The sequence below is a fragment of the Astatotilapia calliptera genome, chromosome 6 (assembly GCF_900246225.1).
Source record: "Astatotilapia calliptera chromosome 6, fAstCal1.2, whole genome shotgun sequence".
In the NCBI taxonomy this organism is placed as follows: Eukaryota; Metazoa; Chordata; class Actinopteri; order Cichliformes; family Cichlidae; genus Astatotilapia; species Astatotilapia calliptera.
The window spans coordinates 18378767-18399165 of NC_039307.1; the positions used below are offsets into that span (position 1 = coordinate 18378767).

The 20399-nt window shown below is 43.1% G+C and overlaps 1 protein-coding gene across 25 annotated transcripts in view; it reads right to left on the minus strand.

The window, feature by feature from the left end:
- Positions 1 to 20399, minus strand: part of ptprdb (protein tyrosine phosphatase receptor type Db) — a 159523-nt gene that overhangs the window by 125372 nt on the left and 13752 nt on the right. For all 25 annotated transcript variants that reach the window (XM_026170790.1, XM_026170809.1, XM_026170799.1 and 22 more), the window contains exon 3: positions 9439 to 9464. The gene's annotated coding sequence lies outside the window, so the exon portion shown is untranslated. The remainder of the gene's footprint in view (positions 1 to 9438; positions 9465 to 20399) is intronic.

The following is a 20399-nucleotide window of genomic DNA, read 5'->3' on the forward strand; positions in this document are numbered from 1 at the left end:
CGTGTGCCGGCACCAGGGCAGGCCGAGCGGCTGCCGGCGCTGAGCCCCACTAACCCTTTCGCGGCGTTGATGCCGTCCAGGGGAGCCGAGCCAAGTGGAGCCGCCCCCGAGCCACGGAGAGCAGCACAGACGCCGGGGCCGGAGTGTTGGAAGTGCGGGCAGCCGGGGCACCTGAGGAGGGATTGTCCGCTTATGGAAGTGGGGCAGGTGTTCCGCGTTGCTGGCGCCCCAGCACCCTCCCCCGGTCCAGGAGGGACATACAGTATTCCGGTAAGGACTCGAGGGGGTATACGCCAGGCGTTGGTGGACACGGGCTGCACGCAGACCCTCGTACACCAAAGCTTGGTTCGCCCCGGGGCATTGCTGGAGGCAGAATGGGTGGAGGTGAGGTGTGTGCATGGTGACGTTCACAGGTATCCCATAGTGCCGCTGTTATTAAAGTATAAGGGCAAAATGCATAGAGTAACGGCGGCGGTTAGCCCGCGCCTGTCGCACCCCCTGATTCTGGGTACCAATTGGCCGGGGTTTCATCAGCTATTGGGGCAGTACGCGGGGGTGCGATCACGACCGGAAGCGGGGTGTAGCGTGTGCGCGGCATTCAGCGGTGACGCGGGGTCGTCCGACACCGACTCCGGGGGGGAGGAGCCGGCGGGTCCCTCACGGGACGTCCCGCCGGCCCCGGAAGTGTCCCCCATGGGTGATTTCCCACTGGAGCAGTCTCGTGACGGCACCCTACGCTCAGCCTTTGACCAAGTGATGGCTATTGATGGTCACGTGGTGCGCCCTGAGGCCGCGCAGACCTACCCGCGTTTCATCTTATTAAACGACCGGTTATATCGAGTGAGTCGTGACACTCAGACCGAGGAAACACACACCCAGTTGTTGGTGCCGCAGGGCCGCCGGGAAACGCTTTTCCAGGCGGCCCACTATAACCCCATGGCAGGGCATATGGGCTACGAGAAAACTCTGGAGCGAATAACGGCCCGATTTTATTGGCCGGGCATCCGAGCGGATGTGCGCCGCTGGTGCGCGTCCTGCCCGGACTGCCAACTTGTTAACCAGCCGGCCATACCGAAGGCGCCGCTGCGCCCTCTCCCCCTCATTGAGGTCCCGTTTGAGCGCATCGGCATGGACCTCATCGGGCCGTTTCACCGGAGTGCACGCGGCTACCGCTTTGTGTTAGTCCTGGTGGATTACGCAACGCGGTACCCGGAAGCAGTTCCGCTGCGCACCATCTCTGCAAAGAGTGTGGCGCAGGCACTGTTTCATTTCATCTCCCGAGTCGGAATCCCGAAAGAGATACTGACTGACCAGGGCACGTCGTTTATGTCTCGTACACTGCGGGAACTGTACGAATTACTGGGCATTAAATCTATTCGGACCAGCGTCTACCACCCTCAGACTGACGGGCTGGTGGAGCGGCTGAATAAGACTTTAAAGTCCATGATTCGTAAGTTCATTAACGAGGATGAACGCAATTGGGATCACTGGCTAGACCCTCTGTTATTCGCAGTGCGGGAGGTGCCCCAGGCCTCCACGGGATTTTCTCCCTTTGAACTGCTGTTCGGCAGGAGGCCACGTGGGGTGCTCGACCTGATTAAAGAAAGCTGGGAGGACGGTCCGAGCCCCGCCAAAAATGAGATTCAGTACGTGTTGGACCTGAGAGCAAAACTCCACACTTTGGGGAGGTTGTCACGGGAGAATTTGCTCCAGGCTCAGCAGCGTCAGCAACGCCTGTATGACAGAGGGGCTAGACTCAGGCAATTCTCACCGGGAGATAAAGTGCTTGTGTTACTCCCTACTTCCAGCTCGAAGTTGCTCGCCAAGTGGCAAGGACCCTTTGTGGTCACACGGCGAGTCGGGGACGTGGACTATGAGGTCGCTCGGTCGGACAGGGGAGGAGCCACGCAGATTTATCACCTCAATCTCCTCAAACAGTGGAGAGAGGCTGAAACCGCTTCTCTGGTGAGCCTGGTGAAGGAGAGAGATGAGTTGGGGCCTGAGGTGCCAAATTCTATCATTCCCGCCTCCCTCCCTTGTGATGACCATCTCACACAGGCCCAGAGAGCGGATGTTGTCGCGTTGCAACAGCGTTTTGCGGACGTGTTCTCCCCCCTGCCCGGCCGGACGTCCCTCATCGAGCACCATTTCGTGACGCAGCCTGGCGTGACGGTGCGTTCACGGCCCTACAGGCTCCCGGAGCACAAGCGAAAAATCGTGCAGAGGGAATTGGCGGAAATGCTGAGGATGGGAGTAATAGAAGAGTCGCACAGCGCCTGGTGTAGCCCCATCGTTCTGGTGGCGAAGAAGGATGGGTCTATACGGTTCTGTGTCGACTATCGCAGGGTGAACGAAGTGTCACGCTTTGATGCCTACCCCATGCCTCGGGTCGACGAGCTCCTGGACCGGTTAGGCACGGCCCGCTTTTTCACGACACTGGACTTAACCAAGGGCTATTGGCAGATTCCCTTGTCTGCCGAGGCCAGGGAGAAAACGGCCTTCTCCACTCCGTACGGTTTGTACCAGTTCGTGACACTTCCGTTCGGCCTGTTCGGGGCCCCGGCCACTTTCCAGCGTCTCATGGACCGGGTACTGCGTCCGCACGCAGCGTATGCTGCCGCCTACCTGGATGACGTGATCATCCACAGCGACACCTGGGCGGAGCATGTGCTGCGGGTGGCCGCGGTCCTGGAGTCCCTGAGGGGGGCGGGGCTCACGGCCAATCCGAAGAAGTGCGCGGTTGGACGGAGGGAGGTGCAGTATCTGGGGTACCACCTGGGGGGCGGGCAGGTGCGTCCACAGGTGGAGAAGACGGCGGCTATCGCATCCTGCCCGCGCCCCAGGACGAAAAAGGAGGTGAGACGGTTCTTGGGGTTGGCGGGTTACTATCGTCGCTTTGTGCCGGGGTTTGCGCAGCTAACCAGCCCCCTGACCGGTCTCACTCGAAAGGGTGCCCCGGATCTGGTCCAGTGGACGGGGCCGTGCCAGGCGGCGTTTGTGCAGGTGAAAAAGGCTCTCTGTGGGGAGCCGCTGCTTCACACTCCTAACTTTTCCCTCCCTTTTGTTCTGCAGACTGACGCCTCGGACAGAGGGCTGGGAGCCGTTTTGTCCCAGCAGGTGAGGGGGGCTGACCGCCCTGTCCTGTACATCAGCCGGAAGCTAGCGGAGCGCGAGCGCCGGTACAGCACCGTGGAGAAGGAGTGCCTGGCCATCCGGTGGGCGGTCGGCTCCCTGCGCTATTACCTCCTGGGACGCTCATTCACCCTCTGTTCGGACCACGCCCCGCTGCAGTGGCTCCACCGCATGAAGGATGCCAACGCCCGGATCACCCGGTGGTATCTGGTGTTGCAGCCCTTTAAGTTCAAGGTGATCCATAGGCCGGGGGCGCAGATGGCGGTGGCCGATTTTCTCTCTCGCTCGCGGGGGGGAGTTGGCTCGGCCGGACGGCTCCCCGGCCTCGAACGGGCGGTGGGGGTGTGTGGCGGAGGCGTGGCCCCGGGCGCAGCTGCAGGGGAGGAGTGCAGCAGAAGGCTCAACAGGGCGGCGCTGCGAGGCCGGTAAGAACAGCTGATGGTGTTTATGTACTGATGATGGTCTCCCTCCGCTGTTTTTATAGTGAGACGGGGAGGGGCGGCCAGAGAAGAGATCAGCTGGGCTCGTGAGCTGTCAGACTGTACGACTGAGTCAGCTGTCAAAACCCAAAACTCAAAGCTTCAATAAATGTGGAAGTTGGCAGTACATACCTGTGTGTGCGTGTGTCTGTGCCTGGTGTATTCCACAATCGCCTACCCAACGTCACTGTAAATTAATTTTTTTATTGGTTGTATCATTTAACACAAAGGCAAAGACTCATTTGGATCAAATTGATTGTAGCCCTCAGAGATTTTTTTTCCTTAAAAAAAAACAAAAGCTGTAAATAGAATATTTAACAGGTGTTGTGTGTAGGTACATGAACGATCACAAATTCAAAAATGCCTTAATGTATGAAAAGCCATTCATTATTTCATGAAAACCTCATTAACTGCCAGGAGTCTCATTCTCTCGAGGACCACTTAAATTCTAATATACTGAAAGGTTAACATAGATATTTTTTATAGCCAATGAGGCAAAACATGTTGTCTACTTCACCTTTAATTATTTTTTTAATGCATGAAGTCATGGATAAATTCATTATGATTCAACTTCCCTTATCGTGCAGTGTAACCTTTTGTCTCAATAGACAAATTGTTTCCATTCAGTATCAGTTCTGATCAACTGAGAAAAACTAAATAATGGTTTTCCATTAGTATTACAGATCATTTAACCCTTTAAATATATTTTAAACAACACAATTTACATCATTAACAATGATTCTAGCTGGTGAGTGCTTGGAGACAAGTCACCATCTTCCACAAATTATGTAACTACTGTAATTTGCTAGTGACCAAAGACCAAACCTTCTCTATTTCACAGAAAAGTCAAAATCCTGTTTCAGCATAATACTGAAAACTATTCCATGGATTTGTTACTTCTAGGCTGGACTATTGTAATTCCTTATTATGAGGTTTTTCTAAGATGAAAAAAACTTGAGTTAATCCAAAATACTGCAGCGAGTGTACTATCCAGAAAGAGAGATTATATTTGACTCATATTAACTTATTTTCATAGGTTCCCTGCAGACCATGTCATTTTCAAACTGCAAGCTTACTCATGGTTCCTAGAGTTTCCTCATGTAGAATGAGAGGCTCCTCACCTGTGAAACCAGCTCCCATTTTGGGTTCAGGACACAAATACCCTTTGTTTTTAAGAATAGGTAAAAATGTTCCTTTTTGGATCAGATGACCTTAGCATAAACCTTAGTTATGCTGCTGTGGGCTCAGGCTGGGGGGGGGACTTCCCATGATACACTGAGCACTTCTCTTTTCACTCAACATGCCATTATTGAATGTCACTAACTTTAGTCTACTCTCTCCTTTAGCTTGATGTTGATGGTCTAGCTAAGCTCCTCCTTTTCTCTTGTCTTGGTAAATGGTTGATGCTTACTAGGCCCGATTTTGCTGTGGGTCATCCTTATGAATATAGTGCAATACCTTTCCTATTGATTAGGGAGGACAGGGTATTCAGCTGACCCAAAGCCGTTGATTTTGAACATAAAAGCAATGTTAAATAGAAATACTGTAAAAAAAACACCTTTATGAAAAATGCAAACAAATATCTATATAATTATGTCTACACTTAAAAGAAAAAATCATTTGCATGATGTCTATTAGTCTATCATCAAAGTAATCCTATCATAATTATTTACACTTCAGTGCATGTATGGCATATAATAGTTAATAGTTTAATTTTAAAGGTGCTAGGTCACTGAAAATACCGAAAACAAACACTGATTTAAGAAATACAGCAGTGTTATAATATGCTTCCTAGCAGGACAATGAATTATTAACACAGATTTTTATTATCTTACTTTTTAAACTAGAAGGGCTGACATAGCAGAGGGGTACATTGTTGTTCCAGTTTTGTTTTAGGAAACCCAGTATCAAATGTTCAAAACATTTGTTCCATAATAATCATATTTTATTACATTTTTTACATTTAATATTGCGTAAGGAGCACTTTTTCCTTTTGGACTGTATTTTTTTTAAAATACATGTAAAGCACCAATACCTCATAACTGTACTTAAGTACAGTGCCTGGTGAATTTTTGCTTACAAAGATTTACGTGCACAAAAAAATTAAACAAACCTCAAGAGTATCAAGTGAGGGCCAATGTGGCAGATGGGCCAGCAGTAGAGTAACATATGACTTTGTGCCCCGAGTATCTTCAGTAGCAGCACGCCAGCCAAACCTTAGCCACTAATGAGGCTCCACACAAAGTCCCAGCAGAGCCCACTCAAAACACTGAACCAGACACAAACACAAGGAAGACACAGAGACTAAGATGTAGGCATATGCCCTCCCAAGCGCACATGCACACACACACACATGCTTTTTCACACTACCTCGGGTAACAATAAAACGCAAGCACGCACACACACACACACACACACACACACACACACACACACACACACACACACACACACACACACACACACACACACACACACACACACACACACACAAATAACTGAGGTTTGTACCAAAGGTTAACATTGCACCTTTGGTAAAAAAACCTTCTTAAATTCTTTGTTGGACCGGCATCCCTCTCAGCTTGTCCTTCTGAAGTAGATGTGACATAGCCTGCCATGATTATTAGTATTTTATTCCACTGTTACTGACACGTTCCAGTGTTAAGCATTCAAAATCAAAGATTAAACCTTTAACAACCTTTTGCTCCTTTCACTGTTAAATCTAAAAATTCTTTCAACATCTTTCAAATAATGTTTTTTTTTTTGGTAAAACGCTGCTTTGTCCATTTTCTGTAACTATGAATAACTTTCCAAAAATGATTTCTGCTTTATCACAGAGAAAGAATACCTGTGAACTGTAGTTTACCCAACACACGCTGCTTACTTTAGCTGAATATGAATGTACATGTGCACTCTGTACAGAACTCTGCACTGATGCATCGTGACTTTATTTTAGTTAACCTATTATTACCTATTTTTACCATGTTGTTCAACAGAGTGAAAAAAGGAGAAATAACTAAACTTTTACCCTGAACTTTAGTGAGTCATTAGATCTTCTCTCACTTAAACAGCTGAAAAATAAGTTTTCTGCTCTTAGAACAGGGGTAGAAATATTGGAGTTGTTGTACAATCATCTTTACCTGTATTTTATCCTACCAAACAGGAGCATCATTTACTTGCATCATTTTTCGGTATGGTTATGAGTTAGAGTTATGAGTATGGTTATAGTGCAATAATAAGTGCAATAATCCTTTCTGTCATCGTTGTATTTTTACTCAGTTGTATATAGTATTTGTATTTGTATTCTATTTTTATCTTATTGTATATTTATTTTATTTTATCTACTGTATATAGTATTTTATTTTATTCTATTCTGTACAGTTGTGTACTGTATTTATTCTTATTGTATTCTAATTTTTGCCTCATAACTTTTGCACTGTCCACTTCCTGCTGTGACAAAACAAATTTCCCACGTGTGGGACTAATAAAGGTTATCTTATCTTATCTTATCTTATCTTATAGGTTCAAAAGATAACAGAATATTAACCATTTTGTCTTTTTCACCTGTTCCATCATCTCTGCTTTCATCCTTTCACTGTTCAGACTGAGGCTGCTGGCTGAGCTCTGGGTAGCTTTAGCTTTAGCAACTTTGCCTTTGTTAGCATCTTTAAAATATACATATTCAGCTGGATGATAGTCATTTCAGTGTCTTATTAAGTTTGTTATTACAAACATTTTCATGGTAGTCCCCCAATGGTTTATTTGGCAAACATTCCATACTGTCTCCACCAGAGATTGGCAGTAACGCGTTACTGTAATCTGATTACTTTTTTCAAGTAACGAGTAAAGTAAGGGATTACTATTGCAAAAACGGTAATTAGATTACCGTTACTTTCCCGTAGGAACGCTGCGTTACTGCGTTACTAAAACCGTGATTTTTTGCGAGAATGTCTCACGACAGTGACGTAAGCGAGTGCGCCGTTAGTGACAACAGCTGTCTGCAGATCAACAATGGATCACATATCGATTGTGGGAGAGAGTATGAGCGTGCAGCGTTTAAAGCGTGGAAGTACTGACCTTACTTTGAGTTTGATTCCATAAAAAGTGACAAAAACATTAGCGTCCATTGTGCGTGGGAAGAAAACTTCTTTTTACAGCGAAAAAAAACCCTAAACTTCCAAGCAAGCACCGAGTGCGCCATGACGTAATGGGAAACTCACAGAGAAAGTTGCGGATTCTTCAACTGACCGCGGCACACCTGCACCAGGGTAAACCTCCGCCTACCGCAGTCCTGCTTTACAGGTGAAAATAGAGCAACAGCACCGCTGAGTGTTTGACTTTATTTATTTTCAGCTGTGTTTTACTTGCATCTATTTGAAAGAGTGAGTGTAAACACAAAGATATTTTATTTTATGTGCTGGAATGTGCAGAAAATAGCTTTAAATGTTAAACTAATTTATTCAAGTCAGAGAATGTTGCATATAATTAAATTTTTGCTTGATGCATAAAGTTAAAAGATTAAAACTGATAAAACAAGTTTAAAAAAAGAGACTTTTCCATTTGATTACATTTTGTATGATGGATTATGCAGTAAAAGTAGAAAGATCTATCGCTTTATCACCTATTCAGGTTGTAAATCGTGTTTTTAAAAAGTAACTAAGTAACTAAGTAATTAATTACTTTTGAAAATAAGTAATCAGTAAAGTAACGGGATTACTTTTGGGGGGAAGTAATCAGTAATTAGTTACTGATTACTTTTTTCAAGTAACTTGACCAACACTGGTCTCCACTCAAAGTGAGGGGCTTCTACTCTAACAACATGTTAGCATGTAGCTGTGGCGCTGCTGTTCCCGTGTTGTGCATACATGAAAAGGTAATGTAATGTGACCTTCCAGGCCAAGAACACTGGAAACTGTCTGATTCCAGTTGCATCCCAGTTGAGCGTTGCATCTCTAGTCTTCTGATTACTTTGCCATTTGCCTTTTTTATCAGCGTTGTCTGGACTTTACAGCTTTTGTTGCTTTTGCTAGTTAGTTTATTAAAGTTACTTTTCCTATTCATGCTGCCTGAGTGCCTGTGCTTGGTGTCCTCTTACCAGAACTCCACATAACAGTGACATTGCAGATATTACAGAGACATCTTTTATGCCCAAACACAAGGTCAAACCCAGCTGTATGGCATTGAAGCACATTTAATTTTCTTTTGAAAGTATTGTGAGTCTGCTGATATTATTACAGAACATTGCAGCCTGAAAGTAATACGTTTGAGATTTACTAAAGCTGAAACCTGTAGTCTACAAATAAACAACAATATTGGCATTGCTTTTTAAAAACTGTAAGGTATTTTTATTTTTTTTGCTCTTGTTGATTTGCAGACGGGTTCAGATTCAGTCGTAAGATGCCACAGAAGAGGACTTACTGTGTTTTATTATAGTTTGTGTACGGAATTGCCAAACAGCTTCTCCTTATATGTTGATTTAAAAATATTTATTGCCTAATACAAGGATGAAAATATATCACACGTGCTATAAAATCCCAATGGAAAGTGTAATACTGGCTGCTGATTCTGCTCTGTACATTTCAGACCATGGCTATACCAGCTGAGTGCAGTGGGAGTGCTACCCAGAGTGTCTCTTTGTTATCTTAACACAATTTCATTGTGTTTCAGTGAGCAGAATACTGAGCCAAATAAATTTTGAGGACGCAGACTGTTCCGTGAAACACACACTGTGCCAAGTGCTGATGGCATGCTGTGTTTTATGGGTAGAAAATCAGACGAAGAAAAGTACTGAACAAGAAAAGGAAAACATGAAATGAGACACTCTTACCTTAAGAAGCACTTCAGCACTTCAAACTGCAAAGAAAAGGAGCGAAACAGGGGAGAGGCAGAAGGAGAGAGGGAGGGACAAGAGGGGAGACGAGAGGGGGGAAAAAAAGAGAGACTGAAATTAGATTACCATAGGGTGCAACAACTTTCCACTTTACAGGAAAATATCTGAGATAAAACTAGAGACATTTTTTGAAGGAGTGATTTAATTTCACAAGCAGTGCTGTTGTGCATTTCTCTGCAATTTCATTCCCTTGCCTTCGGCAACACATACAGTACTGAGCATTTATAGTTGACTGGCCTGCATGCATTTTGAAAAATAATTCTTTGTGAGGATGTAAAGAGTCATTTCAACAATTTTCAAGAAGTCCAGTAAAATTGATTTGGACGTAGTTATCAAAAGCACAATTACCTCTTGAGTTCAGTTTTGAATATTTTTAATGACATCACTTAATCAGTGTTTTACACTGATAGATTACATGAAATTAAAAAAACGATAAAATGACTGTGATTTTATTTAAAGTTTTAAATGTCGAGCAGGTGTGCTTTGACAGGTTTGACTAAGAATATGGAGAAGATTTACAAGAGGAAACAAAGTGAAACCATTTCTCCTGCTCCGAATGTCACTTGACAGTTGTTTTCTTCAAAAAATAGAAAATAAAAGAAGCTGCTCTTAAGTTTAGTTTTGATGGGGCTGCTCAAATGTAAACAGAATTTAAACAAAGAAAAAAATTGTAAGGCATTATAAATAAAAAAAAATCTCTGTACAGTATGTATTCTTCAAACCTGAGTTTAAAGCAGAAAATACTACTTTGCTAGGTATTGTTCTTCTCTCTTATCCGTTGCCAACTACTGACTTTCTCTACTTCACACTGTCACATTCTCCTGGCTGCAATTCATGAAGCTTTGGAGAGAGATAGCACACACATTCACACTGCTAAAACACACTGACATGCCTAAAAAAAAAGAAGAAAAAAAAAACAAAATAAACAAAGACTGACCAAGAAAACTGCTTCCTAATTAAAAAACTGTAACAAGCAGATGCTAAAGTAAGAAATGCTGACATAGACATTATAAAGGTTGACCAAACTTTAAAAATCATGTCTGTGCCTTCTAGCTGAGTTCGCAACATTAAAATAGATTACTAAAATAGAACCCAGGTTTCATTTTACTCACTTAATATGAAGAGAAGTTGTGTAATGAATCGTTAGCCCAACTGTACAAAAGAGTATATATATATATATATATATATATACATATATATTAGGGGTGCAACGATACTCGTATCGATATTGAGCCGTTCGATACCGTGCTTTCGGTTCGGTACGCATATGTATCGAACAATACAAAATTTGTAATTTATTTTATCAACTTTCCTTCTGACGATGCTGTCTGTGTTGAGCGCTCAGTGAATCTGCGTTCGACTACTCCGCCTAGGCTGCACTGTTGAGCGCAGATCCACTGAGCGTTCAACACAGACAATATCGTCAGAAGGAAGAGCGCAGGGCAAGCTAGCGAGACAGAAGTTAAGCTGTCCTTGCAACATGGCAAATTGAACCTCCCCCACCCTCATTCAGATCTGGCGTTTGGAATTATTTTGGTTTTCATGTGACGTATGACCCTGAAGGTAAGCGCGTCATGGACTAAAGTAAAACAGTATGTTGGATGTGCCACGCAATGCTCAATTACATGGGTGGGAACTAGTGTGTTAGCGCAGTTAGCTCGTTAACGTGTTGGCCGTCTAGCCCCCCCCCCCTGTTTATTGACATCTGCAGACGAACACTGCCGCTAGCTAACTGCTCAGCACGGCAACCGTACAGTAACAACAACACACAGAGCGCCCTCTGACCCCGGAAGGACACACCGTCGCAGCGAGAAGGTGTCACCCGTCACTATGGCAACATAAACAAAACATAACTGTACAAACAGAACCCCGAACAGCCCTGACCCGCTACATAGCCCCCACCTAAGGGGTCAGTCGTCCCCGACGACCCCATTACCCCACACAAAGTCCTGCAAATGTCCAGGTGCCTTCTTTTGGCGCACCGGCCGTTCACGACCGGCGGGGAAAAGTCACTCGGGTCAGAACATGAGGTGCCACCATCATCCCACTTCTGACACCAATGTGGCGAGCTCAGACAACGAGGAAACGGAGGTGTCGTTTGGTCTTGCTTCCCGTGAGCTAGCCAGGGAGCACAGCCGTTTATTGACATCTGCAGAAGAACACTGCCGCTAGCTAACTGCTCAGCGCGGCAACCGCACAGCAACAACAACAACAACAACACACAGGGCGCCCTCTGACCCCGGAAGGACACACCGTCGCAGCGAGAGGGCGTCACCCGTCACTATGGCAACATAAACAAAACATAGCTGTACAAACAGAACCCCGAACAGCCCTGACCCGCTACAATATGCTACTGAGAATATAGCCCAGAAGAAGCGTATAGTATAGCTTTTATTTTGGAAAGAGCCATTTCTCTGTAATAAACTCTCTTTTCCAAAGATGAGTGATTCCTCAATCAGATACAGGGCTCGCAAAATCGCTAGCCCGACGTCCCGGAGCTAGCGATTTTTCCAGTCAGGCTACCAAAATCTATCTCTGCCCTGCCCGTCGGGCTATTGTAGGAAGGAAAAATATATGTCAATGCTTTTGCATTCTTTCGGAAATGTAGCTGGGCAATTATGTCATTGGCATCAGTGAGCCACTGTCAATATGTGACATATTGAAATCGCGTTTGAATTTGCGCTTGTTTTTTGCTTTCACTTTGCAATCGCGCGAAATGTGTATAGAGAGCGACAGTACTGATTGGTGAGTGATGATAATTTGTGCACCAATTCCTCTGACATCGTCTTATCAATCTTAGCTTACTATGCAAACATGACAAGTGAAATCTCCCGCAGCAAGCTTAAACATATGAGAGGTTGATCGCGCAGAGAATCGCTGACCGTTATGTGTGTGTGTAAAAGCAGTAGGATATATATTTTAGTTCTGCTGAGCCAAATAAGAGTGGTCAGGGTGAAGAAGTGACAGCCAAAGAAAAGCTTACCACAAAACGGAAAAGTTATGACAAATCAGACTATAAGGCAAAAAGAAAGTGCAGCTTTATGGTTTCATGGACAAAAGAATTTCTGTGGCTGCAATATGACGAGCTATATAACCAGGGCTGCACATAAGTGGTCCGCAGGTGCGCATTCGCTGTCAAAAAAAAAAAAACGCGCACAAGATATGAAGTTGCAACGCGTGTTTGCATACATAAGATTTTCTGGAGGAGGACAGACATTTGTTTAAAACTCTTAAAGATGTCGAAGAAGCTTCTTTAAGCAATTACTTTGGTGTTCCTCTACCTCCAAAGAAATGTCAGAAGGAGTCCGAACCACAAAAGAAGCGCGTATTCTCGGAAAAGTGGTTGCAGGAGGTGAGCTGGCTTCAAACAAATGATGAACACACAGAGATGTGGTGCGGAATGTGCCCACTCTAGCGGACAAAAACAGTGCTTTTTATATGGACGCAAACGCGCGTTGCAACTTCTTATCTGGTGCGCGTCTTTTATTTTGACAGCGAATGTGCACATGCGGACCACTTATGTGCACCCGTGTAAATAACATAATGTTCTGCCGGGTGTGTTGTTGGTTTTCTCTCGATTTCTGAGTCGACAAGCGCCTTTGTTACTGGGACCAGTCATTTTAAGAAAGGCCCCCATTAGAACCCATGAGAAATGCAAGAAATGCATTATTGCTCAGTCTGCAATATCTTTCCCAGAACAAACACCAATTGCAAATAACATACTAAAAATAAACCTGAAAAAATCTGTTTAGAACAGCGTACTATGTTGCAAAGAGTGAACTACCACTGGCAAAATTTAGCAGTCTTTGCAAACTTCAAGAAGCAAATGGCCTAGATCTTGGTTCCACTTGCCTCTTACCCGTGACTTCAGCGGAAATTTCAAATTCAGGCTCTGACACAGACTGATTCATGTCCTACACAGTTCTTACAAGTTCATAGAAATTTCTGTTTAATTAGAACCAAGTATTTGAGTTGATGATTGTAATTTTTATACAATGTTGTAATTTGTTTTTCAACAATTTTTTGATTAATGTTTTGTTTCCTTTACAATATTATACTTTAATGTATAATATTGTAAAGGAAACAAAACAGGAAACAAAACATCAATCAAAAAATTGCTCTCTTTTTTATTCGGGCTACTTACATTTATTTTGGGCTACCAAAAACTGAAGAGTCCCTGCCCGAAGGGCTACCAGGGATTTTGAAATTTTGAGAGCCCTGAGATATATTTGTTTTTTTAATTACTTTTGTTTCAGCAACATTAAATTTAAAAACTGTACTTTTGAGTTAAAATATATATTTATAATTTTAATGAATGACAAATTAAAAAAGGCATGAACATTTTTTGTATCGAAAAAATATCGAACTGTGACACCAAAGTATCAAACCGAACCGAACCGTGAATTTTGTGTATCGTTGCACCCCTAATATATATATATATATATATATATATATATATATATATATATATATATATATATATATATATATATATATATACAGTCACTTTATTACAGTAGGTGCTTTGAACGTGGCATGGCTGTTGCTGTGAGACCAGCTGATCTGAATATTTCAGAAACTGCTTTTCTACTGGGATTTTCCCACACTAACATCTCTGGGGTTTGCAGGAAAAACAGAAAATATCCAGTGGGCAGGAGTTCTTTGGGTGAAAATGCCTTGTAGATGCCAGAGGTCAGAGGAGAATGGCCAGACTGCTTTGAGCTCATAGGAAGACCTTAATTCAAATAACCACAACAAAAGTATGCAGAAGATCATCTCTGCATCAAACGTTGAAGCAGATAACCTAAGCATCAGAAGACCACACTGGGGGTCTGTCAGCTAAGAGTAAGAAGTTGAGCCTACAATTCACATGAATTCACCAAAATTGGGCAGTAGAAACCTGGAAAAATGTTACCTGGACTGATTTCTGTAGCAAAATTCAGATGTTAGGGTCAAAAAATGGCATCAACAACATGAAAGCAGGCATTCATCCAGCCCTGTACCAAAGATTCAGGGTTATGGCAGTGGTGTAACCGTGTCAGGGATATTTTCTTTGCACACGTTGTGCCTTTTAGTACCAAATGAACAGCCATTGTTGCTGACCATGTATGACTATGTGCATTATTCTACTGGTAGTAACGATCAAAACGGGGTACACTTCTTGAATAGGACACAGTTCACCATACTCAAATGGCCTCCAAAGACACCAGATCTCAATTCAGCAGGAGACTTGTATCATGGATGTGCAGCCAACAAATCAACAGCAACTGTGTGATGCTATCATGTCAGCATGGACCAACTGTTTCCAGCACGTTGCTGAATCTCTGTCACAGAGAATTAAGGACGTTCTGAAGGCAAAAGGGAGTCTAACCAGGTAGCAGCATGACATATTTAAAACATGGCCACTGAGTGAAGAGTAACAAAAAAAGAAGTGTGGCTGGAATGTAAACCGTAAGAAATAGTTCTTATATTTGCATATTATAGTTTTCAAAACCCGGTTTTATATTGAGTGCTTACCAGTGAAACAGAGTTAGCAAATCAAAGGCAATTTTACGTTGGTACGCGTACTAATGTTGTTTTCCTTAAATTAAATTAAATATTCATAAGAACATTGACAACATACACACATATACATGATGGTGCACTCTGTAATTAACCTAAGACTAAGCTACATGACTCCATATCCATATAATTTAAAATCAATCTTACCAATGAGTGCATGCAGACATTCAAACCCACACATACACACTCACGATCAGAGTGTTTCATTAGTGAGGAGCAGATAGATAACCCTCCCTAAGGAGACATTGACCAAGGGGCCATTGATCTACTGAGCTAAGCCATTCTGTGTGTCTGTGTGTCTGTGTGTGTGTGTGCGTGTGTGTGTGTGTGCGTGTGCGTGTGTGTGCGTGCAGAAAGTGGCCTACTGATGGAGTCTTTAAGCTGTTAGAGTAAGCACAGTAAATCTAATCCAGTTGTGTTTAATGGAAAGAGAAAGAAACAGTCTGTTGACATGTTCATTAGGACCAATTACTCTGTCCAATCACTGCCATATCACTCACTCACCAGAGAGGGTAGAGACACAAAGAGAGAGAGAGACCATCAGCAATATTTATGTCTTGGCAGACGACCATGAGAAAAGATTGATAGTACTTGAATGATAAATAAAAAACATATTTATTCCACTTACTGAGTGACAACATGGTGCATTTTGAGGCATCTAATTTCATTTGATCCCATTCAAGCCTGGCAGGGTACTGAAGTGTAAATCAATCTGACTAAAACTGGAATCACTAAATTATACAGTCTTATTGATGATTCAATAAAGCTAGTTGGGCTCAGAGGTTGTATCATGACTTATGCTAATGATCCAATGTCACAAACATATTTCCCATAACAAGCTAACAACCACAGACGAAAACAAGAAAATGCTATTGCTGGTCACATATCACGGGCCTAAGTGTGTGTGTCTGTGTGTGTGTTAGAGAGAGCTTGAACGGTTTCCATCTACATGTGGGGGACTTATAATTAGCTTTCCAGCTTGTTCTCTTACATTGGATGTGAAGGTAATTGGCGCTTTTAGACACTCACTCTCAATCTCTGTCAATGCAAGCGTGCGTGTGTGTTTGTGTGTGTCTGAGTGTATGTGTGCGCTGTAGTGTCTAAATTCTGGAGGATGGCCAAACCATTACTGTGTGCTCAGCCTGCTCTAAAGCTGCTTGTGATTCATTAGTAATGAGTCCATTTGCAAACTAAATGAGTGTCTGAGTGTCCGAACGGCGACGTGTGCAATGATTGTGTCCACTTCATCTAGTCAACACTGCGCTGCTATTTTGTAGTAAAACACACATTCTCTCACACTACTGTACATTCAGAAGCATGTTGTAATGTTTCTGTATTTGTGCGTGCACGCGCGCGCGTGTGTGTGTGTTGAGCCAGGATGAGAAGCTCATGTGGAGATAATGAAGTCAGTCAGTTGTGCCATTAATTACTGTTTTACACCTGCATGTCTCAGCTAATTAGACATGCTGACACACACACATGCTGTATACACATACATTCTCTTGTTTTCTCAACTTGCACACACACGCAAACGCACACACTTAATAGAATTACACATGTCTGAGTGCACAGAAAACACATATTTTGTAACACTCACTCCCAAACACAAACTTCTAGACTTTTTTTTTTTTTTTCCACCGACGAGTCAAAAATACATTCTCATTTTCACTTTCTGGAAGGTGAGATGGCACTGCTAAACACAGCGTGGTTCGGGGATCTCTCTCTCCCCCCTTTCCCTCTTTTAGTCTCACTTACGAACACATCTCTGCACACCTCCGTCTCCCTTTCTCACTGTCATTCTCTCGTCCTCACACTCTTCCTTCCTGCAAGCGTTCAGTTCCCACTGTCTCTCGGTACAGTGTATAGTCTATTCACTTCTTCACATCCAGTCTTTAAACTTCGCCTCGGTGTGTGTGTGTGTGTGTGAGACAGAGACAGAGAGTGTGTATCTCTCCTCCTAGCCCATTTCCTCAACAAAGGCCACAGCTGCTGCCGGTTTGCTGAATAAAAGATGACAGAGCCATAATATCAGGAGATTACCAGCTAACGAAACAATGATTTTGTCCAATTTAAATAGTGACATCAGTTGCATCACAACCACTTTGCATGTCAACTGTGATATGATAATGTTTGCTACCAAATGAAAACAGCTTCATCTGCACACACGGAGACTCCCTGACTTCATCTCCTCCTTTTGTTCTCTCACTCCCGATCTCACTCTCTCTCTCCCCACACATTTGCTCTGGCTCTCTGACACACACACACACACACACACACACACACACACACACACACACACACACACACACACAGCAACACGAAGAGCATATGGCTATTTCTCTCCTCTTTGAAGGGTTGCTTTGAAGCTATGGCACCCGTATCGATTGGCGCTCAGATGAGCTCGCTTCACCAGAGCCCTGCGATTATCTGTCGCTTTATTTCAAACAGAGCGCAAGAGAGGGAGGCTTACACACCCATCACTCACTCACACTCTCACAGTCAGTTATACACTCATATATGAAGTGCACGCGCACACACACACAAACACATACACACATACACAAACGGGGATAATGAGATGAGCTTACATGCTGAACCCCGATACTTAAGGCAAGCTGTGCTTCAGAACTGACAAGTGAGTGGTGAATGTTAAGAAAGTGAGGACATAGTGAGAGAAAAAAAGACTATAAAGTCTGGCAAAGTGATGAAACTTAAGAGAAAAAAATTCTTCCTACGGTTCTACGCTGATTAAAAAAAAAACACACCTCTTTTTCCATAGGCATTATGCAAATCAGTTTGGCAAAATGAGCATTTACTGGAGTGCAGTCGGTGTAAAAAAGATTGTGCTTGGGGTCAATGCTTAACACTGATTGTCATCTTTTTAAAAAAAAAAAACTGGAAAAAACACAGCTGAGGTCCGATAATAAAAGTGTGGTCACCATGGTCTGCTTTTAAAGTCTGTAGGGATTATACAAAGAGGGAATTTCTGCCACATGCCCATGGGAGAAACACAGGGAGTGAGCCAGGGTGATATGAAATGTTAATGGTCTGCTCAGGGCAGCAGAACTTCATAAAAGTCTTGATTTAGAAACAGAGGCTTTCAGGAACAACGAAAATTGCCGTAGCACACAGAGAGAGGCACACATGTGGCCATGGCTTGGGAGATGGAGGGAGTTGTCTACCAATTGGAAGGCCGGTGGCTCAATCCCCGACTCCTCTAGTCTGCATATTGAATTATCCTTGGGCAAGTACTGACTTCTTAGTTTCTTCTGGAGTGTGAGTTGGGTTAAACGTGCTCAGGCATAGAGGAATAGGTGAATGAACCCTATAAGTGCTCAAACATTTATGTTTATATGCTCCTAAAAAAATTAAGGGTACAATTGAAACTTTATTTTTGGTGGGATTTTGAACTCTGCTCTCGACTCCGCTGACTACTCTTACATCATTTTGTTCTCAAAAGGTTACACAATGCACGCCGGTAAAGATTTTCAGGTTGAATATTTCATTCACAATCCAATGTATGATGTAAGTGTTCCCTTAATGTTTTGAGCAGTATATTTGAGGGTGAGGTTTGAGTCAAGATTATCACTCTTGGATTGACACCAATACTCAAGCATTTAGCAGAGTCTTTTCACAACATCTCACTTCCTTTTCTTTAAGAATATACATACAAAGGGGGCATCCACAATCTCATATTTCATGCATGATATTGCAAACAGTTACCAAACCATAAAACCTAAAGATATCCTCTAACCACACCGCTGAACTCTACACAACAAGTGCTCTCATTTGATTTTGTTCACATTCTTCATAGTAATGATTTTTTCTTTCTTTCGTTTTTTTTCCTGCACCGCTCCAATTCTCTGAGATTAAATTTTTCATCTCAAATCTTACACCCATTACCTGCACACGGTTAACTGTCACAGCATATCTGCCGGGGCACACTTAACAGAGTGGACATTACACGCAGCTGTTTGGTAACAAACACAGTTTTCTTTCGGCTACACTGTATGTTAGAGTATGCACAGAATGGGGCTGAGTATGGATATTGCACTTGGAAAACTAGGAAAAATAATGAAGTGACTGATTAGTGCACAAAACACTTGCTGCCTGTCTGGTTATGCAGAGCGTGATGCGCATGTCTAAATGTGTAAGCATGCGAATATTTGTATGCATGTGTGTGCAAGAACAAAGGGGGTCTCGAGAGGTTGCGAGGGGGATGTCTGGGTGAGTAAGTTTATTAGCTGAGGTGGAAGGTTTATGTGCATAAGTGCACCTCCGAGAACCTGAAAAAATGAAAATGTGGGTGTGAGTTTGTGTGTGTTCGTATGTGAGCAAGAGGCAGAGGGAGGGAACTGTGTGTGTGTGTGCATTTATGTGTGTATTTATATACTCGTTAGGTCGGTATCCAACCATTGCTATCAGCAGTAATCTTGACTCAGCATCAATAATGACCCCATTAGTCACAAACCCCTACTGGTGCACACTCATACACACAAACTTAAACGCACACATACACAGACTGCCAGATGGACACGTCCTCTTATTACTGTTTGTGTGTATGTGCATGTAAATTACATGTGACATTTTCTAAAGGGACACAAAAGCTATACAGACACAAAATTCAACGTATAACACTTGGTTCGTCTCATTTTTACCCATGAACCAAATGACGCTTGGAGAAATCAGTCGTTTTCACACCATCGACAATGCAGCCAGACAGATTTTTTTTAAAAACGTGTCATGTCATTTCAGCAGAGTTATGTCACCGAATTTCAGCAAGGTCGGAGTCCGTGGTAAAACTTATCCACCATTAGGTTTTAAGTTCTCAGTTCTTATTCAAATTTGACCTTGAACCTGTTTTCAATTTGATTGTGGGGTTTTTTTTAATCTATAGCCGTGTGCATCTCATTAAATATGCATAAATGTGTCTTTTGTTTTGATAATATCTTTTATGTATGCAATTAATTGTATGCATGCACAAAATAAAGTTTCCATTTGACTTTCACGCTGTAAGAAAGGACAAAAACACAGGACAAAAAAGAAAACACCCTGAGTGTACTTGGAAGGACATGCAGAATCATATTCAAATGTACAGCAATTTCACCCATTTTGACACCTTGTTATCTTCTTCGTACTACGGTGCAAGTAGTTAAAGTACAGTTTCATGCATGTTAATAGATTCGTCGTTTGCTGGCATGAAAGAGAGAGAGAGAAGGATAATGTGAGAGAAAGTAAGGCAGAAGGAAAACACAAGGGCAGGAAGCTGAATAATAAATAACATAATGGCTGTATAATGATCTTAAATCTAAAAACACAAATAGAGCCTGGCTAAA